At 38.4% G+C, this 18,560-nt stretch overlaps 1 protein-coding gene across 3 annotated transcripts in view; it reads left to right on the top strand.

Moving 5' to 3' along the window:
- The window catches only part of NTRK2 (neurotrophic receptor tyrosine kinase 2), a 196,123-nt gene that overhangs the window by 94,801 nt on the left and 82,762 nt on the right, over window positions 1-18,560 (top strand). The gene's annotated exons all lie outside the window — the stretch shown is intronic.

Raw genomic sequence — 18,560 nt, 5'->3', positions numbered from 1 at the left:
TTTACCATAGCATCACATCATGAAGCCGAATAGCGGGACAAAGGCAATGGGCACAAAAGTTCCACCTGAACTTGAGGAAGAACTTCTTTGTTGTGCAGGTGACCAAGCACTGGCACAGATCACCCAGAGAAGTTGTAGAGTCTCTTCAGTGGAGATATTCAAGAACCATCAGGACACAATTCTGTGCCATGTGCTCTGGGATGACCTGGCTTGAGCAGGGAGGTTGGACCAGAGGACCCATTGTGGTCCCTGTCAACCTGACCAATTCTGTGATTCCATGGTTTAAAAATTATTTGCTGTTATCCATCAGCAACCTGTGAGTTTTTTCTCCCCGCTTCCCTCTAATTCTTTGTGTTGAAAATCTTTCATGTTTCTTGTAACAAACAATCATTGTTTTTATTCCCAAATGCTACCATAACACTTTGCACAATCCATAAAAAATGTATTACATGAAATTACTTTTAACAGGCCAATAAAGTTCTATAATTTCATATCATTGTGTCTTTCACTACCTGTAAATTGATCACATCTTGTATTTCATTGGTAATAGTGCAGTGCATTGAAAAATATGTCAATTTTTGAGTTCCTCACCTGTTACCTGTTGTTGTAAAAATGCTATTGTTGTCTTTGTATTCCAATAAGAAGTGAGATTCAACTCCTTAATTACATTTTTATAGCATCATTAATGGTTATTTTATTTATAAAGCACCCCCCCCAACTGTTGCAGTAGTTATATTTCTATTTAACATACTTTAATTTAAATGTATGTATCATTAACATGTACATTCAAACAAATGTATGTGTATTCAGGTCAAATAATGTTCAGCTGTTGCCTGTAAGACACAAAGTTTTATGTATCAGGCCATACTTCATCTACTCAACTTCACACAAAAAAAAAGTTGTTTGGTTAAATACTCCAGTACAATGTGGTGATTTTCCAAATTAATTTGAGGAAACATCAGTGCTGTGATTTGAAGGCCATGTTTTGCTTTGGAACTTCTGTTTGTTAGCTTGAACTATCTGGATTTCTTGACACATTTAATGAAACAGAATACAAAAGAATGTTAAGTGGTTGTATCACAGGTTATGTCCAGATTTTTAATCTTTTTTGCTTTTCACTTGGGCATGTCACATTTTCCCATTAATGTGATTCCTGTATTTGGACTACAGCAGATTACATGTTCATTTTTTTTGCTTCTGAAATGTTTTGTCATGTTTTTCTCCTCTGGGGTCTTACCAGATCTCTGAGTATTGTACCAACTCTGCCTTCTATACCCATAGGCAATTTTGAAAATTTTCACCTTTTTGAGCAATCGTGATGTCATGCAGTATATTTTACATATATTTTTTTTATCATCATCCAGGTAAAATATGCTTTTGGAACTAATTTCATGTATCCTCAGTATCTAGGAAAAATAGCCTCAATATAAAGGTCTGTTCTTTTCCTAGGAGGAGCTTTCAATAAGACAACTATTATAGGTACATTCTGATGTTGATTAGGCTGGTAGATACAACTACTTTGCAGAAAGTATTCAAACAGTATAAATTGGTAGATTCTCTAAAATGCCAAGTAGAAGAACATGCTGAGATTGTGACGTGTTTGACTTTTTTTGCGTAGTAACAAGCTTGCTACTGAAATACTGTTACAGAAGGTTTTCAAACTCAGTAGACCAAGAAGTTATTATCTAGGGAGAAGAATCAAAAATTAAGCTGAATAAAAGAAAAAGTGAAAATAGCCATTTACACTGCCTGGGAAATTAGGAAGTCTGTAAAGAAATTAGGAACATTGTAAAAGTAAAAAAGTCTTTATATTCTTGATAATCCAAATTAATGTAAAACTGCAAACAAGGGTTTATTTTTAATGAACATGAATTGCAACTTAAAAGTATTGTTCTGGAAGTCTTGATTTTATTCTTTTAAATGAGAAAAAAAACATGTATTGGATATTTGTATCTTGAGATACTGTAACTTCCATCTACTTTGATCATTAAAATACTTCAAGAATAAAAAGTTAATTTCATAGGTTAGTTTATAATTCTGTTACTATTTTAAAACTAAACAAATTCAAAGATCACTTTTGAGTAATTGATGTTTCTTCCTTTATTATGTCAGTAACCAGGCTCTAAAGCAAAAATACAGAGCACATAATAAGCAGTTCTTTGTGTATTGCAGTTTCACGAGAAGGTTGCAAAAAGCCACAAAATACTGTTTGATGATATAAATTTTGTCTTTCAATTATACTGAAAGAACTTTTGGCAATGTGTTTTTACCTATTAAAAGCAAGTACACTCTATAGTTTTCTAAAATAAGTGTGAGTAAAGAAAATACAAAGGTGCATTTGAAAGACAAATGAAAAATTATTTGAAGCTCTTGCTCTGGTAATTTAAAAATTTAATTTAAAAACTACTTGTTTGTTTTATTTGTGCTTTTCTACTGTAGTTTTCAAACTCGTATTTTATTCACATTATGTCATTTTCTGACGCCATTACTGCATCTTTTTTTGTTGTTGCAGCAAACTTCAGATCCATTTCCTTATTACATTTTGACTGTAATTAGTAAAATCCCAAATAGTGTCTCATGATAAGTTAGAATATGAACATGACGGTGCCTTTTATACTTGCCTTAAAAGTGCTGTGCTATTTACATGTTCAAAGGGAGGAAAGTATTTTAGCTGGCTATTCTAGCCACAACACCTTCCCAAGATAGCTGATGTGCAGAACAAAAATGTGCAAGTGTGCATTGGGAACCACACATCAGTGATAGTGTGGCCTAGGGGAGGGAGGGCTTCACCACCACAACCACCAATTGCAGTTCCTTAATTACTCCTTATAGCTCATGTTACATTCTAGAAGTCAGAGGGCAGAAGGTGATGAAAATCCAGATGAGCAATTGGCTGTGAGGTTTCTTGATGACTATTGTGTTCTACTGAAGAGTCACCATGTTTTCCCCCTGGAAGGGTTTTTGCAAAATTTTAGTGTCTACAGCATTGAAGTATGTGATGCCACAGGAATGGATGCGTCATCCCTGCCTCAGGGAACAAGATCCAAGAACACAGTTAGGTTTATATAAACCTTTGTCTGAGGGCTGGGTAAGGTTTCTTTCATTTTTTTTCTCTACCTGTGCTGAGTATTATGATGTCTTTACTCCAGGAGATATACCAGCATAGACCTTGCTGCCTAAACCAGAATCTCCCTTTGTTTTTCTAAGGATCCATGCCATGCAATCAATTTTAATGTTTCCTTATGAGAGCTAGCATGACGCTGAGGTCAGAGCTTACAAATTAGCTCACACTTTTCATCCCCGGATGTCTCAGACAGAAGGCCAACAGGGCTAGCCATATCTGAGATTCCTGGTACACTTTGTTCTACGTAATCATTGCATAGTCATAAAAAGTTGCTTCACTTATATTAGATGTCTTAAAAATCCTAGGAAAAATCAGAGGACTCTACTTACCTGTAGAGATTAATTATCAGAATTAGACAAAATGGGAAATCTTGGTAAGTCTATGATTTTTAAAAGAAAACATTTATGTAATACTCCCATTTTCATTTAGAATCAAAACCCTGTGTGTTGCTGTAAATATGAGACAGAAGTCAAAATTATGAAAGAATATCAGTGTTGGCTTCCTCCTGGTAAAACCTGCTTTTCCCATTAATGTCAGGGGATTAGATAATCTAGGAAGTCAGTTTCTCTCTTAGTTTTATCTTCTATGAGCCAAAAGTAATTTTTTGGTTATCTGAGATACTACCTGCGTGCTGTAATGTAACTGTCTGCCTGGCTTGGTGGAGTCTGTCTTCTGGGTACCAAGTAGCCCACTGATAGATATCTCACTCTCTAATAGCATTTGTGAAGGTTTCTGAGCAAAACTGTGTTATTACTAGTTGCTCAGGTGCATAATTTTTAAGTACATTAAATGTTTTTAAAATACAACACAAATCATCAACTCTGCATTTGTTTGCTTGTGAGAGTATGAATCAAAATCAGGTAAGTTGGCTGTGATTTGCCTGAGCATTTCCTTTCTCCAGGCATTTGAAGTACAGTTTTTGAAGCAGAACATGCTAAGACGAGCCTTCTACTTTCTGTGTGGTAAAACAAGTTACCTTTTCCCATATGTCGGCATTGTTTTTCCCTTGGGAGTTGGCATAATCTCCTTCCAGGTAAAGAAACACACTTGATCCGAATTTATCAATGTCTCAAAAAAAGTGTGAAGAGCCACATGCCTTTCCAAGAGGAAGGCAAAGATTTATCATCATGCTTTTTCTTTCTAATGAAGATGCCAAGTTTCCATCACTTGCTGCAACTTCACACTTTGATGGAATCCAAATGTATGTTTGTATGTATCCTGTTGCTGTTGAACTCAACTATCCTGATACCCAGGTGAAGTTGTTACCTGTCATTAGGGGGTGGTAGTATAGGCTCTGGAATCAGTGGTTCCTAACTGCAAGGCTCTAACATTTTTTGCTCCTGGGTTCTGGTCTGAACATGGTGAGAGCAGCTATAACCACTAGTGATGGGTAGATGGCCCACATGATAGCAATTTGATCAGGGATTGCCAGGGGACAGCTACTCATGCCAGAAAGGGCAACCTTTGGCAGAGGAAGAAGAGAGGTTGCAGATAGATGGCAGAGAGACTGAGTTACCCTGTGATCAACTAAATCAGAGAGCTTCATTGTCTCAAAGAGAGGAGTGGAAATTTTGAAAACCTTTTTTCTCCCTTGTGGAGACATGCAGGTTTCACTTCAAGTGCCATTAATCAGGCTACTATGAGATTTATTTTTTAATACAGAGTATAAATGTAAATGTAAATGCATTCATGAGGTTTTGCATCTTTATGTTAGAGGACATAAAGGGTCTGTGCCAATGCTTTTCTGGTTACACTAGAGCCCTGGATCTGACCCTGGATAGATCATGACACTGTATTTTGCTATAGAACAAATCAGGGGTGTTTTTTCATCTGAGATTTTTGTCATCACTGCAGTTATGGATTATTACTTGTTATAATCATGCTCTTAAAAATGAGATTTCATTTAAAAAATTAATCTATAATGACATGTTTTTTTCTCATAAAAATTGAAATGAGTGATAGCTCAGGACTTCCTTTTTCCCTCATTTTTGCAGACTAGTTAGATAACTTAGCTGTTTCAGGTTGTCATACCTTTGTTCCTTGGGCGCTGCTGCCACATCATGAAAATATGAAGAAATTGTTTGGTAAATGAAGAAAAGTTGTAGCTCTTTTAACAAAACCAGATTCTAGTCCCTCTGGAAACTACTACTGACAAATAGAATCATCTGAAATGTTCAGTTGCAAATCACATACTTTTAAAAAAAGAGTTTCTGTATCCATTTAAGTTAATACGACCCAGTGGAGGCGAGTAAAACCTGAGAACCCCAAGAAAGCAGCACCCCCTCCCCTCAGGGCCAGGAACCCACCTAGAGGCCAGCCGGTTCCTCTGGTTGCTGGTGTGGTCCCCCTGCCCTGTCAGGAGCTCAGGGAAGCTGTTATGTCTTCTCCTGCCATCTGCTTTTAGAGTTGTTTTATCTCTGTGGCACAGGGCCCAGCTTAAAGCCTCCCAAAGGGTCCCATGCCCAGGCATGCTTCAGGTGCTGGAATGACATGAATTTTTGTGGATGGCTTCAGTATTTTTTGTAATGATGAGCTTACTGTACTCCATCCAGCTAGTGCTGTTTGCTAGCTTGTTACCTTGCTATTTCCTGCCTCTTTTCGGGCCTTGTAGAGGAGAAGGGAAGGGATACTGCACTGCAGGAGGGATTCACTTCTTCTGGCTTCCAGCCTGCCATTAAACACCCTCCAACAAGATGGCTTGTCTGCCTAGCATTTTTTCTTTCCCTGCAAGCACACACTTCTGCATGACTGAAAGGTGAAAGACCAATATCTTCCTAATTTTAATAGTCCCAGAAGCATCATAAAGAAAATCTAGCTCTGTAGCTTATACAAGTCTGGTAGCATGCAGCAAATCTCAGTCTTTAATCCTCTCCTTGGCAATACTCCCACTGGCTTCAGTGGGAGTTCTGTCTGAGCATGACCAGAGTTGGAATTTCAGGCTTTGGTCCTACATTAATTTTTCAGCAAGGAACAGAAATGGATATTATAGATTTTCAGTTAAACATTAGGAAGACATAAAACTGACATTCTCTATAATGTAGTGGTACAAATATGGGCAATTACCTTTTTGGAATAGTCTTGTGGGAATAATACAGATGAATTACTTTAACCCATTCCTAGCATAATTCATGTGCAGCCATATATTATAGATGCTACCTTTCAGTGACATAACTAAGAGCCAACTAAGTGCCACAGCAGGAAAAGACTGCCTTTGCCAAAAAGGTTGACATCATTCTTAATAAAAAGACAGCAGTCCTAATTTCACTGTCATTCATAGGAACTTTAAACCATTATCAATATAATAACTTACTCCTGGCTGATATTAAGAGGAAGGGAATTAGACTCTTGGTATTGCTATTCCACTTTATCTGTTCAAAGGACTTAATGCTTCGTGTTTGGTTTGACTCTTTCACCCTATCTCTGAATTTACTTTTCTTTACATTTGTGATGAACTAGCTAATTGGCGTTTAGCAGATTATATTGGATTTTAAAAGAACAAAAAAAGGAAAAAAAAGGAAAACCCCATCTGGCAAAGAGATGTAAGGTGTAGAAAAATCTTTGGGAGAAAATGAATCCTTTCTAAAGACGGTGAAAATTAAGAACTTGTAGTTTACTGAAATTGTGGTATAGATCTGGTGATTAGATAGATAGATAGATAGATAGATAGATAGATAGATAGATAGATAGATAGAATTAGAATAGATAGATGAGATGTAGACTAGATAGATAGATAGACTAGATAGATGTAGCGATAGATGATAGATATAGATAGATAGATAGAGTATAGATCGTCTGGTAACTCTAGAGAATGAAATACCAATTATGCTCCTGCACTGAAGTCCAATTATTGGTTACCTAGTACTGCTGTGGTTGAATTGATTGTGGGCATTTTTCACACACATGTCTGCCTTTTGTAGCTTTGTCCTTTGAGACCATTTTGTGTGTGACCATTGCAGATGCCAATTTTTAATCTAGTTCAGTGCAATAGAGGATTGTGGCTGTGCGTGATTTGCACTTCTGTTTTTGTTTTTTCCTATTGATCTCTAAAGGTGAGAAGATGATTTTTGCAGATCACTTCAGAGATACATTCGTTAGGAAAGTTTATAAGGTCATCTACTTCAATTGGTGCCAATATTATACATGTGTTCATTAGATTTTGTGTGGAATTACAAAACCAATTTCTTCTGCTTTATAGTATTTGCTTTTTGTGGTGGTCAGGAATAAGGCTGTTCTTTAGCCTTATTTGAGAGTATTTTTGAGAGTATTTGATTTTTATGCAAATCTGTTCTGATAAATCGGTTGCTAAGAAACAACCATGACTGAATTTTTGATAAAAGAGGAAACTAGACCAAAAATAAATTAATGTCATTCTAGAACACTTGAATTTCACAAGTGCTAATACTGTTTAATCCTAACATAAAAATGGCAACACCACAGGATGCCATGTTGTTGTTGGAAAAAGTGAGGATAGATGAGACAGGTGGTCAAGAGAGACTCAGTTAAGTGTGATAAGTGAAACTCTTTAAAAAGGAGGAATTGAGTAAGTAAGCAGAGGAGACCCAGCAGAAAAATGCTAAGGGATATATAAAAAATACTCAGAAGAAGAAGCAGAATTAATTTATAAAAATATTTTGTGGAGCATCCTGGATGAAGAGAAACTCTGCATTGTTCAGAGCCTTGAAGAATGGAAGTAAAATGCTTCCAATATTTTAGCAAAACCTCATTGTTGTGGCCTGGTCAATTTCAGAATTAATGCATCCATTTCTAAATCTGCTATAGCAAAACTGGCAGTTTGTGGTGTGGCCACTTTTGGGATGGCTGATCTAGCTGATATGTTGCAAATAGGTTTGACTATGTGGCATTTTCCTACTTCCCATAGCAGCAATTTCAAGGAAAGCTGGCAGGGGAGAGGTGGCAGGAGGAATCTCCAGCAGATGAGGCGTCATGTGGCAGAGAGGAGGAGGAGGTGTCTGTAAATGGCAGTAGAGGTTTATGATGTAGAGGCAAGACAGTCAATTTGTGCAGCTAATCCTATAGTTTGTGAGTGATGCTGCTGGAACAGAAGTTTGACATGTTTCCTTTCTATATATGAGTGTCATTTGCTCCACTGTAGTAATTTTTAGATGTGCATTAGAAAAGGATTTTGAGAATGTAAAGCTTCACTGCCTTAGGAATTGTGCTTTGGGAAAGAAGGGTGTTGCTGGAAGGCAACTCTGCATCTTTGATCTGAAGATGTTTTGGCTGGGATATTCCTCCAAACAGCCTGTTATGTTTCCTACCATCTCCAAAGTGAACTGTTCTTAAACAGTGTCCAAAAGATCTAACTGAGCATAGTACAGAAATCTATAACAATGGAAATGGCTGGTTTTCTTTTCCTTATAATTTCTTAGAGGTGCACAGAAGAAGTGCTAGAGTGGGTCTGCTGGTAAGACTGTTCCCAATACTTCATCTGGATATCATGAGTATTTTTCATGACACATGATTTCTGAGCACCAAAAAACTTCACAGGAGAAGGTTCTGGCCAGTCTCTTTGTGTCCATCAAGGTTTTCTGAGCATGGCCTCTGATCTGTTTAAAGGCCTGGGATATGAATGTTGCTGAGTGATCTGAGGACAGGTTCTGTAGAGAACAGGCTGTTGCACAGATACAAAAGGAATCAGTTTCACTGTTGCTAAGTAATCCAGTATAAATTGGAACAAAATGGCAGGTGCTAATGTTTAGGAAGGAAAGTTAGCTCTGTCTTCCTTTGTGCTCACTGAGGCTAGTTTTGGACAGCTTGTCTTCCGTGCCCTTCCAGCAGCCCTCTTCCAAAGGCCAGCTGCTACCTTTGAAATACATGCACAAGTGGGGCCATCAGCACCCAAAGCCTGTTCACCTAAGGTGAAAGCAAACTTCTGGACAGGGAATATGTGCGAGAGTGTTAGTTCACCACTTTCCCGTGCCCTTCTCTTCATGTGTATGTAGGCCTTTGTATTTCATTTTTAAAACCTGTTTGCCAGGATGAGAAGTGTTTGGAGATGAAGAGGAGGCAGTCCACGTCAGTGCAAGTTCAACACAGCTCTAGATGGGCTGTAAGATCATCTCAGTGAGAGCTGAGTGAACAGGAAAACCAGATTTCTGCAGATGTTGTTTACAATTTGAACATGATGTTTGGGTTGATTTAGTTTTACTTCTTTGTAGCTTGTCAGGTTTAAGGTTAGCTAGTCAGGTTGTAAATCAAAAAATATTTGGAAGCAATTATTCTGGAATGGTTGTTGGGAACAAATTCAGAGGTATATATATCACTGTAGTGTTGATTTTATAACCCGTGCAAATGTTAGGGGCCTGTAATAGTCTTGCACTGACAGAAAGTAAAAAATTTTAGGCTTTATGTTACTGTGTCATGTAATTAACACTTCCACTGATGAAAGTTTTTCAGAAGAAATAAAGGGAAATTTGCCACTGAAATGAATTGTATGTAAACAATGCTATTAAACAATGTGTGTTTTAGTAGAATAACCCACTGAGTAGTACAGAAGAGCACAGATGTTCTTCTCACCCAGCTTAATCTATCTTTAGTCAGTGGACTGGAAAAGTGAACTGCTAATGTATGGAAATATACGTATTTCATTGAGCTATTTTGGGTATTTGTTGAGCTCTGGGCTTCCTTTGGTTCTGAATAGACATAAATCAACATTCAAAGACCTAAGGTGTTTCCTACAAGATCGCTCATGGTCTGTCTTTCTATCATTATGGAAGTTTAGGGATGAAGGAACACCTGGGAGATCCTTCCCTATCCTAAATCTGTATCAACTTTACCTTCATCTTTCCCAAGAGACATTTTTCCTCATGCGGCTTCAAGAACTCCAAAAGTGGAGATTTCTGAGTCTTCTGTGAGCAATTCCAGTGCTCATGGAAGCAAGATCTATTCCAAAGTTCCTGAGGATCTAAATGTTTACCACAGTCTTAATGCACTTTTATCACGGAACTTTTAGTTCCCGTTTGTCAAAAATATGCAATAAAAATTGTAACCATGCATTGGAAGGCTATCCTTGTGTACCTCCTCAGAGGATAAAAGAAATCCCAATTCTTCAGTTTTTCATCAAGTCTCTGAGTATTTCTAGATTTTTCCATATTGTATTTTCATTTGATGCGCTTGAATGGAAGAGGCCTGTAGATAGTATCTCTCTGCTCCAAGGAAATAATCATTGAGGCTTAAAAACATTTAGAATGTGTCATTAGTAATTTTTTTTTTTTCCTTAAAAGATTCCTCACAATCAAATACAATTCAAATCAGGGAGCTTTTCTCCTCAATCTAGAGTGTCTGCCTTATCATCTAACTATGTTGAACTGAACAGAATTAGGAAAATTATATAAGTTAACTACTCCAAATAGCTTTGTTCTCTGACAGCCAAAGCAGCATGGGGAAAATTTCATTGCTTCTGTACACTCTGTGTTTATCTTCTAGACATCAGAGGACCTCATTCCCAGTCTTAGGAGTAGAAATGCTTACACTTAGATTATTTATGACAAATCTGTAAGGAAGCAGTTTTTAATTAAATAGTTCTTAAATTAAATTAAAGGCAACAAGGATTTAATTTCAGGTGATTTTTTTTTTTTGTTTGGTGCCAGCGAGTACATTCCAGTTGATCTTTTTTATTATTGTGGTGATTTTTCACTGTAGCATTTTTGAAGGATAGTAATTTTACCCATGTTTCCAAGATATCCCAGCCTGCAGGTGACTATAATGAATAGTGCTGATGATCTATATTAAAAAATTATAAATAATTTTTTCTTAAATTCTTTCACATTTTCTGTGTTGTTTCTTTAATTCTCTGGCTCATGTATTAATATTGATTAATATCCCACATCCCAGTTAGGTTTTTTTTCTTAGGTCTGTGTTTCATTTGACTGCCTATAATGAGAGGCCATAAATTCTTCATTCTTCACAATAGGGCTCATCAGCTGAGCTGCAGATACTGCAAATGTGTCCACGAAGCAGTGAACACCTGTACAGCCACCATTCATCCTGTATCTGAGGAGGCCTGTGAGTCCCAAAGGGCTCTGTGGTTTGACAGCTGGGGCTGCCAGTTCCTCCCAGGTTCTGGTCATGACTTTGACAGAGATCCCACCTTCAGTGCTGGGTAATTCAGTGCCAAAGTGCTCTTCCTGCTGCCTCCAAATCAAAAATAATAGTAGTGCATACCACATTGTGGATGATCTACGTGGATTTATTGGTTATGGTGCATAAGAATGTGACAATGCATGCCAGATTGCAGTTGTTAGATCTGTTTCACAAATGCCTTCCTTTCTGGCTGAAAGGGGAAAAGAAATCAGCAACCTTTGTGATGCAGGTTGAGGTTTTGCTGACAGCATCCCTGGGGAGAGCTGGCCCTGGAGTGAAACCAGGGCAGAGGGGTTAGGAGCCTTTCATCTGTCCAGACAAAGTATGTACAAGACACCTCATTGTTTTTCCTACGGGGCTTTGCAGTGCTGCAAAGGAAGTTTCTTGGGTGAACTGTCTTGTCAGCCTGCCCCAGACCAAGACACCACTGTCTTTATCCCTGCACCCTGTAGGTTGCATGAGTTTTGGGAGTCACTTGCATTATGAAGGGATCCCCTAGGCTGTCCCTGGGAGTCGTCCCTTGCAGAAACAATTGCTCTAGGCTTGTGTGTGAGGGGATGCAGGAATGCCTGGATACAGGGGAGTATAGAGGAGGTTGTGAGGAGAAAGGCAGCTGAAAGGAACTGACTGGGATTCTTTCACAGTCACGCACCAGAATAAAACCCAAGCAAACAAATATGCAGCTGTGGCTCTTAGATTCAAGCCAGAACAAAAAGCCCTGATGAAATATTGAGTGGCTAAAATCTGTGCATAGTCATGTCAATGGAAATTACCCAGATTGTGTGTTTGTTCTCTGGAGAGGAGCTAGGCATTTGAAATAAGTTTTCCTGCACGATGAACATGTGTTTTAGGGAAAAGGCATCTCAACACCTAGCAACACTGGAAATTTGGTACTGTAAATCTAAACAACATACCTGTTATTTCATTAGATTCAAAGGTATGCATTACTTAAATTTTTCCATATGGGAATGAAGATAATCCAACAATGTAGATCATTTGCTCTGTGTGAAAGTGGTACAGTGACAACCAAACAATTTGGGCTTCTTCTGAAGCTGCAACAAATGAGAAAATATTAATCATTGATTTTTCACATGAAAACAAAGGCAAATTACCTTTTATCCTTGATCACATAAGCAAAACAATTCACCATTGAATTGGTCTAATTTCATAATGATTTTCAAACTGATTTCTTCCGTTTGTTTTGCAAAAGTTGTAAGTGAACAGATTCCTAGGGATTCCTTCTGGAGTTTAAACCCTGATTTTCCACTCTTCTTTGAGACCTTAAAGAAGGCTACTTACTCTTGTTATTCAGAGAATGATAGAAGCACATGCTGTCAGACAAATACTTCAACAGAAGTATTTGTCTGCTGGATGTGAAGATGTCCTCCAGCACTCTGTTTTGGTTCTCCTGACTTCCTGGGAGCATCCTCTTGGATGGGAACTGAACTTCTTGGGCAGTGTCAAAAGGTTTTTCTCATCTCATATGTCAAGAAGGAGCAGAGTACAAGCTTAAACAAGCACTGGTGGGTGTAAATCAGTTAAACAGATTGATGATACCTGTCAGAAGATGTGAAATTGTTTATCCTTTAAACACTAAAGCCTGGCAAGTCTCAGTTTTCTGAGTCACAGATTTAATGTGTAACAGTGTGGGGTTTTGGCTCAGTGTACTGTTCCAGGGTAGAAGGACATGCACTCTTTGATCTGTGAAGAGCAATATGATTTAGCAGGATGGACTTAGGTGTAATGTTTTTAGGGTGATCTTGTGTTTTTTCTACACAACAACAAAGGAGGATTAGCCCCCTAATACTCATTTTGCAACTGCATGTGGCAGTGACTGTAGAGATGGCTACATGGCTGCTGTCTGGTTAGCTGTCAGGGTTGGGGATATGAGACAGGAAAGGTCAATTAAAAGGTGGGTGGAGGCAAGATGTGCTATTGCTCCACATAGCTGAACTGCTGACAAAACATGGGAGTGCTTTGCCTTGAGCTTTCCCTCATTTCAAGCACTGGCAACTGCAAAGCAAAGACCATAGTTTTAGTAAGCCCACTCTAGATTTGCAGAACAATCTGACTTCACTTTGAACATCTCCACCAAGCAAAGCAAGACTTAACTTGTTTCTCTTTGGAAGCATATTCAGTCTTCTTTTGGTAGGTAGGTTGGCTGGTTGGTTGGTTGGTTTAGTTTTGGTTTTTTTCCTTGGGTTCTCTTTACATCTTTTAATTCACTTTCCTATATATAACACACTGCATTTTAAGAGACCAATAGTATAAAATTTTTTTCTAAAATTGCATTTTTCTATTGTGCTGTTTTTCTTGTCCACTCTAGCAGTATTGGTACCACGTTTGGTACCACAGTTTCTGAACATGGAAATACAAAGGAATATTTGAAGTAAAACTTAGCACCTTAGTCAGAAAAAAAAGTGTGCCAAGCTGAGATTGATTACTTGTCTTCCAGAGAGAGTAAAAGATAAGATCACAATTTTTAGAGTAAAGCTGAAAAGGTGTCTCTTCTGGTGAGAAAGTTGGCCCTTGCTTTGATAAGAGAAAAAATTGAATATCTGCTCGTGCTGAAGCATAATACTTTCATTTCAATCATGCAGAAAATATAAAAATCTACAGCAAACATGGGAATCTCACAGGACAAGAAATCTTGTGTAATTACTTTTCAGAACAATGTATTTAACTAGTGAAAAAACACATCCCTCCCAAAAGGAAAAAAGAAGATTCAGTATAGCCTTGGAATTTAGCAGAGGTGCTGACTGATGTGACACACATTCACTGTAGTGCTTTTAACTTGATAGTGTGCTGTTACCATGTCTTGGCACAGACTGATCCCTGTTCCCAGGGGAACTAAGAGCCAGTGCTAGTACAAGGTCCATTGAGAAACCATCCTAGGAATCAACATAATTTTTCATGGAAGGAACAATGTTTATTAAGGCATCACAGCACAAAATTGTCTCTATAAATGCTGCTTTTTACATTACTTGCTTCCTAACAGTTGAGTAAGTAGATGCAGCCTTGCAAATGCACAACTCCAATCACAAAGCTAAAATCGAGGTAAGGTTGTGGTATTTTATTACCCCTATTGTCTTCCAGTGTGCCTGAGCCGTTAGTAGTGACTTCAGGGACAACTGGAGCGATGTTTGTTGCACAGAAATGTGTCATGCAAAAGTAGCTCCAACAGAAAGCAGTGTAGCATGCACGTTAAAACTACATTAACTCTGATGGTGATAGGAGCATAAAGAACCATGGAATAGAGTCATGGCTCTTGGTAACCTTTTCCAGTGCCTCACCACCCTCACAGCAAAGAATTTCTTCCTAATATCTAATTTAATCCTACTGTCTTTCAGTTTGAAGCCATTGCCCCTTGTCCTGTCACTGCATGCTCTTGTAAGTAGTTTTGCTCCACCTTTCCTATAGGCTCCCTTCAGGTACTGGAAGGATGCAATGAAGTCACCCTGAACCTTTTTCTTTTGTAGGCTGCACAATTTTCTTAGCTTTTCCTGTCATGAAAGGCTGTATGTATTAATAATGAATCTCCTTTGCCTGCTCAAAAATAGCAGCACACCTTGAAAATAATAGAGTTAATTTTTTTTTTTTGTAACCTAGGGAAACTCAATTTTTTTGGCACCTCCAAGGTAAAGTAAAGTGCAGACATACCCTGTTCAAAGGATAGCACAGCTCTCCTTGGGATGTGCAGTAAGTGAAGTTTGCTGTTTCTGCCTGTCCCTATATTATGTGTTGAGGATAATTCCCCTCCCAACTGTTGGAAACATTTTGGTTTTATTGTAGCTCATCAGTTTCAAGTAGAATTGGTCTTCGTACACATCACAACTGTTTTAGAGAGCTGCTAGGCTTTTTTTGTACACAAAAGGGATTCTTCTTGGGCCTAGGTGATGCAGAATGGATAAGTCTTAATATCAAATAGAAAAGAAATTAATCTCTGTGGTGGATAGCCCACATCTTCTCTAAAGCAGAGTACAGATTCTTCTCTGGCCCCAACATGTCTTCTTAAGAAAAATTGACTAAAAGTGATATCAAGGGGAGATTCTGGGCAGCACACTAGTAGAAGGTCTCTGAAGTCTTCTTAAAAGCTTAAGCCAGCTGTGAGTCAGCTCTTGGCAATAGCTAGTGACTACTGATAACCCATGGCTTTCACTTCAACTACCACATTTTGTCTAAAATTTTCAGATTTCAGGTGTAAAACAAAGAGTAGATTTTATGAAAACTAGAGGCAGTAGTAGGTGACTGAGTGTAATTACCATACTTGTTCTACCTTTGGCAAGTAATTCAGTGACCACATTTTGTGTGGATGAAATCACACTCTAAGGTGCTTCCAGAAATTATCCTTCATTTTGAGCACAGAGCCCATTCAGAAAAGGGCAGCTCTCATTTCTTGTCAGCACGGGTGATAGTCTCATCTTGCATCCTAGAAATGCTTTTACATTACCTGAATATCATAGCCAGCTGCGGAGATGGCTGGTCTATAGCTGTGATGTGGCTTAGTGCATTCAAACAATTTAATGTAACTTCTTGATGAGTAGATAGTCTAGCAAATAAACAAGTGTGGAAATGGTCCATTTAAAAGTTTGCTCACATTGATAAAAAAGGTCAGGAAAAGGGAAGTTTGGGGTGAGGAAAGGATGTGGGCTCATCTGCCTCTGATACACAAAAAATTTCATCTGAGGGGTTCTAATTGTCTTAATTAGAGAAGAAATAGACAGGGAATAGGGTTTTGAATGCAAACAACTATTCACAGAAACCATTGCATGAGATGTTCCTAATAAGAGGGATCACAGAGAGATATAGTAACAAGGGTCCTAGAATTGAATTTTTCTTAAGCTGTTTTGTACTGCCAGGAATTGACAGGAAAGTCACCTTATTTTCCAGGCTTCCCTCACCTACATCAGAGAGCTGTATATACTTGGAACCTGCGTCATACCACACAGAAGACTAGCTTTTACCAGTAAACCTAATTGAGTAGATTTACTGAACAATTGTCTACTTTTCACCTGCAGCACTTTGCAGTTTATATTGGTTGAAAATAGTAGTTCACCGTACAAAATTGGATCTTGAAGTACTGCAGAAATTCTTCAATGAATAGACTGAGTTCCTCAGTCATTATCCCACTTTAACATCTAGAAATGTGTAATGGTCACCTTTCCTTGCCATCATGGCACGTATGTTGGAAGTAAACAATGACTAAAGAGCCTCCTCCTGTGCAGCCCAGAACAGCAGGACTGAAAAGGACTTAGAGACATGCATCTATTAAGTTTCAGAGTGGAGAGAATTTCCTGTTTGCTGTGAGAGAAGGGATTTGATGCTCATACTAAAGTATATTGGTGTAAAAGTATTTTTTTTTCCTCAAGAAAGTATTTAACAGCCTGCTTTTTTTGAGCAACAAGTAGAGATTCAGAAAGTTTAGAGATGTAAGGATGGTATCTACCAAAAACTGAATGCAGTTTTAAATGGTTTGCACTCCAAATGTTTGTGCAAACAACTCTTATGTATCTGAAAAACATGTTGTGACTTAACATAAGCATTGGCTGTGCCACTTGAGTGGCCCATTCCCAAAATTTGTTAGGCTCTGCCCTTCATTACAAAAATGTTTACCAGAAATTCTTTATCCTGGCATCTTTCCCAGGATAAAGAATTTCTAGAACTTCCCAGTAGAGCCAATCATGTGGGAATCTGAGTGATCAGTAATGACAAAACCAGCCTTGGTATGAGTATTTCACTTGATAAATTGCAGAGATCTAGACTTTACTTACATTTGTCAACACTGACTTTCCCGTGAAGTGCCAGGTTTTTGAAAAATTACTTCTAGTGTTTCAGGCTGGGGGGGAAATACTTTTTCAAACTATGAGAACATTTCCCTCATGCCCCATTAAACCAACTGGGGAGGAAGAAAAGCTAGACAGGGGTGTGAATATACTTGTGTCTCAAAATATAGGGTTGAATAGCCACATGCCAGGATATTTAGGTTTTATGGCTGTAAGCCCTGATGCATAATGATGAAGTAATTTTGTAATGATACAGTGAGCCACAGAAGAGCAGGAGTTTCTTTAAAGCTGCCCTTTCTTTGCTGTGCTTGGGACTGTCCTTTTTCTCATCTAGTTCTTCAGCTGTGTGTCTGCTGCCGTGGATTCCACTTGTCTTCTCTCCTGTCCTCAGTAATGTGCATACAGAACCTGCTGGTGGTCCTGCTGGTCCCTCTGCATTCCCTATCTCTCCTGCAGGCACAGCTGCCATCTACATGGCAGGTTACTCAGCTCAGTCTTGCCTCTACAGTGTTTCTTCTGTCTGGTCAAAAACTCAGTCTGGGAGTCCAGCATGTTGCAATTGGGTGACTTGGAGTAAACACAGCTTTTTATTGTCCTCAGGGTCTTCTCTTCTGCCCCCTTCTTTGGGGGCACATTTCCTCAAGCTGCTGATGCTGCCCAAAAGCTAAATGCAGTTGGCTAAAGATGCCATTTCAGAATCAGCACTTCCAGAGGATGATTTTTTCCATCTGTTTTTAGCATGGTCTTTAATTGTTACAATTAAAAATGTGAATGTCATCCCAAAAAAACCTTAGTTAATGTGGATGGAGAATGAAGTGAAATATGTGTGATCTCTGCTGTCTCTTCAGTTAGGGCATTAGGCAAAATGCCTTTGCTGCTAAATGGTGCTTCTGGTTTTCTAAAACAGGAAGAAGTAATGTGGAATTTAAGTGACAGGGTTAGATGTCAAGAGTTTGAATGTTATCTGTGGTGATTTGCTGTTAGTTCAAAGGCTCCTGCAGTTCACAGAAGTGGGACACTGCACTAAGCAGAATATTTTTTTAAAAATCCATTTACAAGCTTTTATCTATGTGGCACTTTCATTAAAAATACAAAGCATGGAGGGAAAACAAAACAAAAACTGTCACTGAACTACTGTCCACCACAAACTTTTTTCTGAAGGGTGACTAAATTTATATATGGACTGGGGAGCCAGTAGGATGTGCCCCTGGATAGGATGGGCCTCTCTGCAGTAGCTCCAGGTCTTACTCCTCTACTCCTCTCAGCATCTTCTCTGCACCTCTAGAACTACTTAAATTGTCCCCTGGATTTTGGCCCAGAACCGTGTTTCTTTCAGAAATTAGCAGCTTCCCACATCAGGATGAGCCCATCAGCTCCATGTCTTTTGTCTTGTTGTAATGCCAGGTAGGGCAGGCATTCCCTGGATTTTTGCTGTTACTGCTGTGTGCTTCAAGTAGGGCATAAGGTAAAAATGTTAATGTGTATATTCCATAGCATATTTCTGAGAATGACAAAATTATTTCAACAAGTTTTGAGATATTGCACAGTGA

The sequence above is a fragment of the Serinus canaria genome, chromosome Z (assembly GCF_022539315.1).
Source record: "Serinus canaria isolate serCan28SL12 chromosome Z, serCan2020, whole genome shotgun sequence".
Classification (NCBI taxonomy): Eukaryota; Metazoa; Chordata; class Aves; order Passeriformes; family Fringillidae; genus Serinus; species Serinus canaria.
Note: the sequence above shows the minus strand (reverse complement) of the source record. Positions and strands in the feature narration are given on the sequence as shown.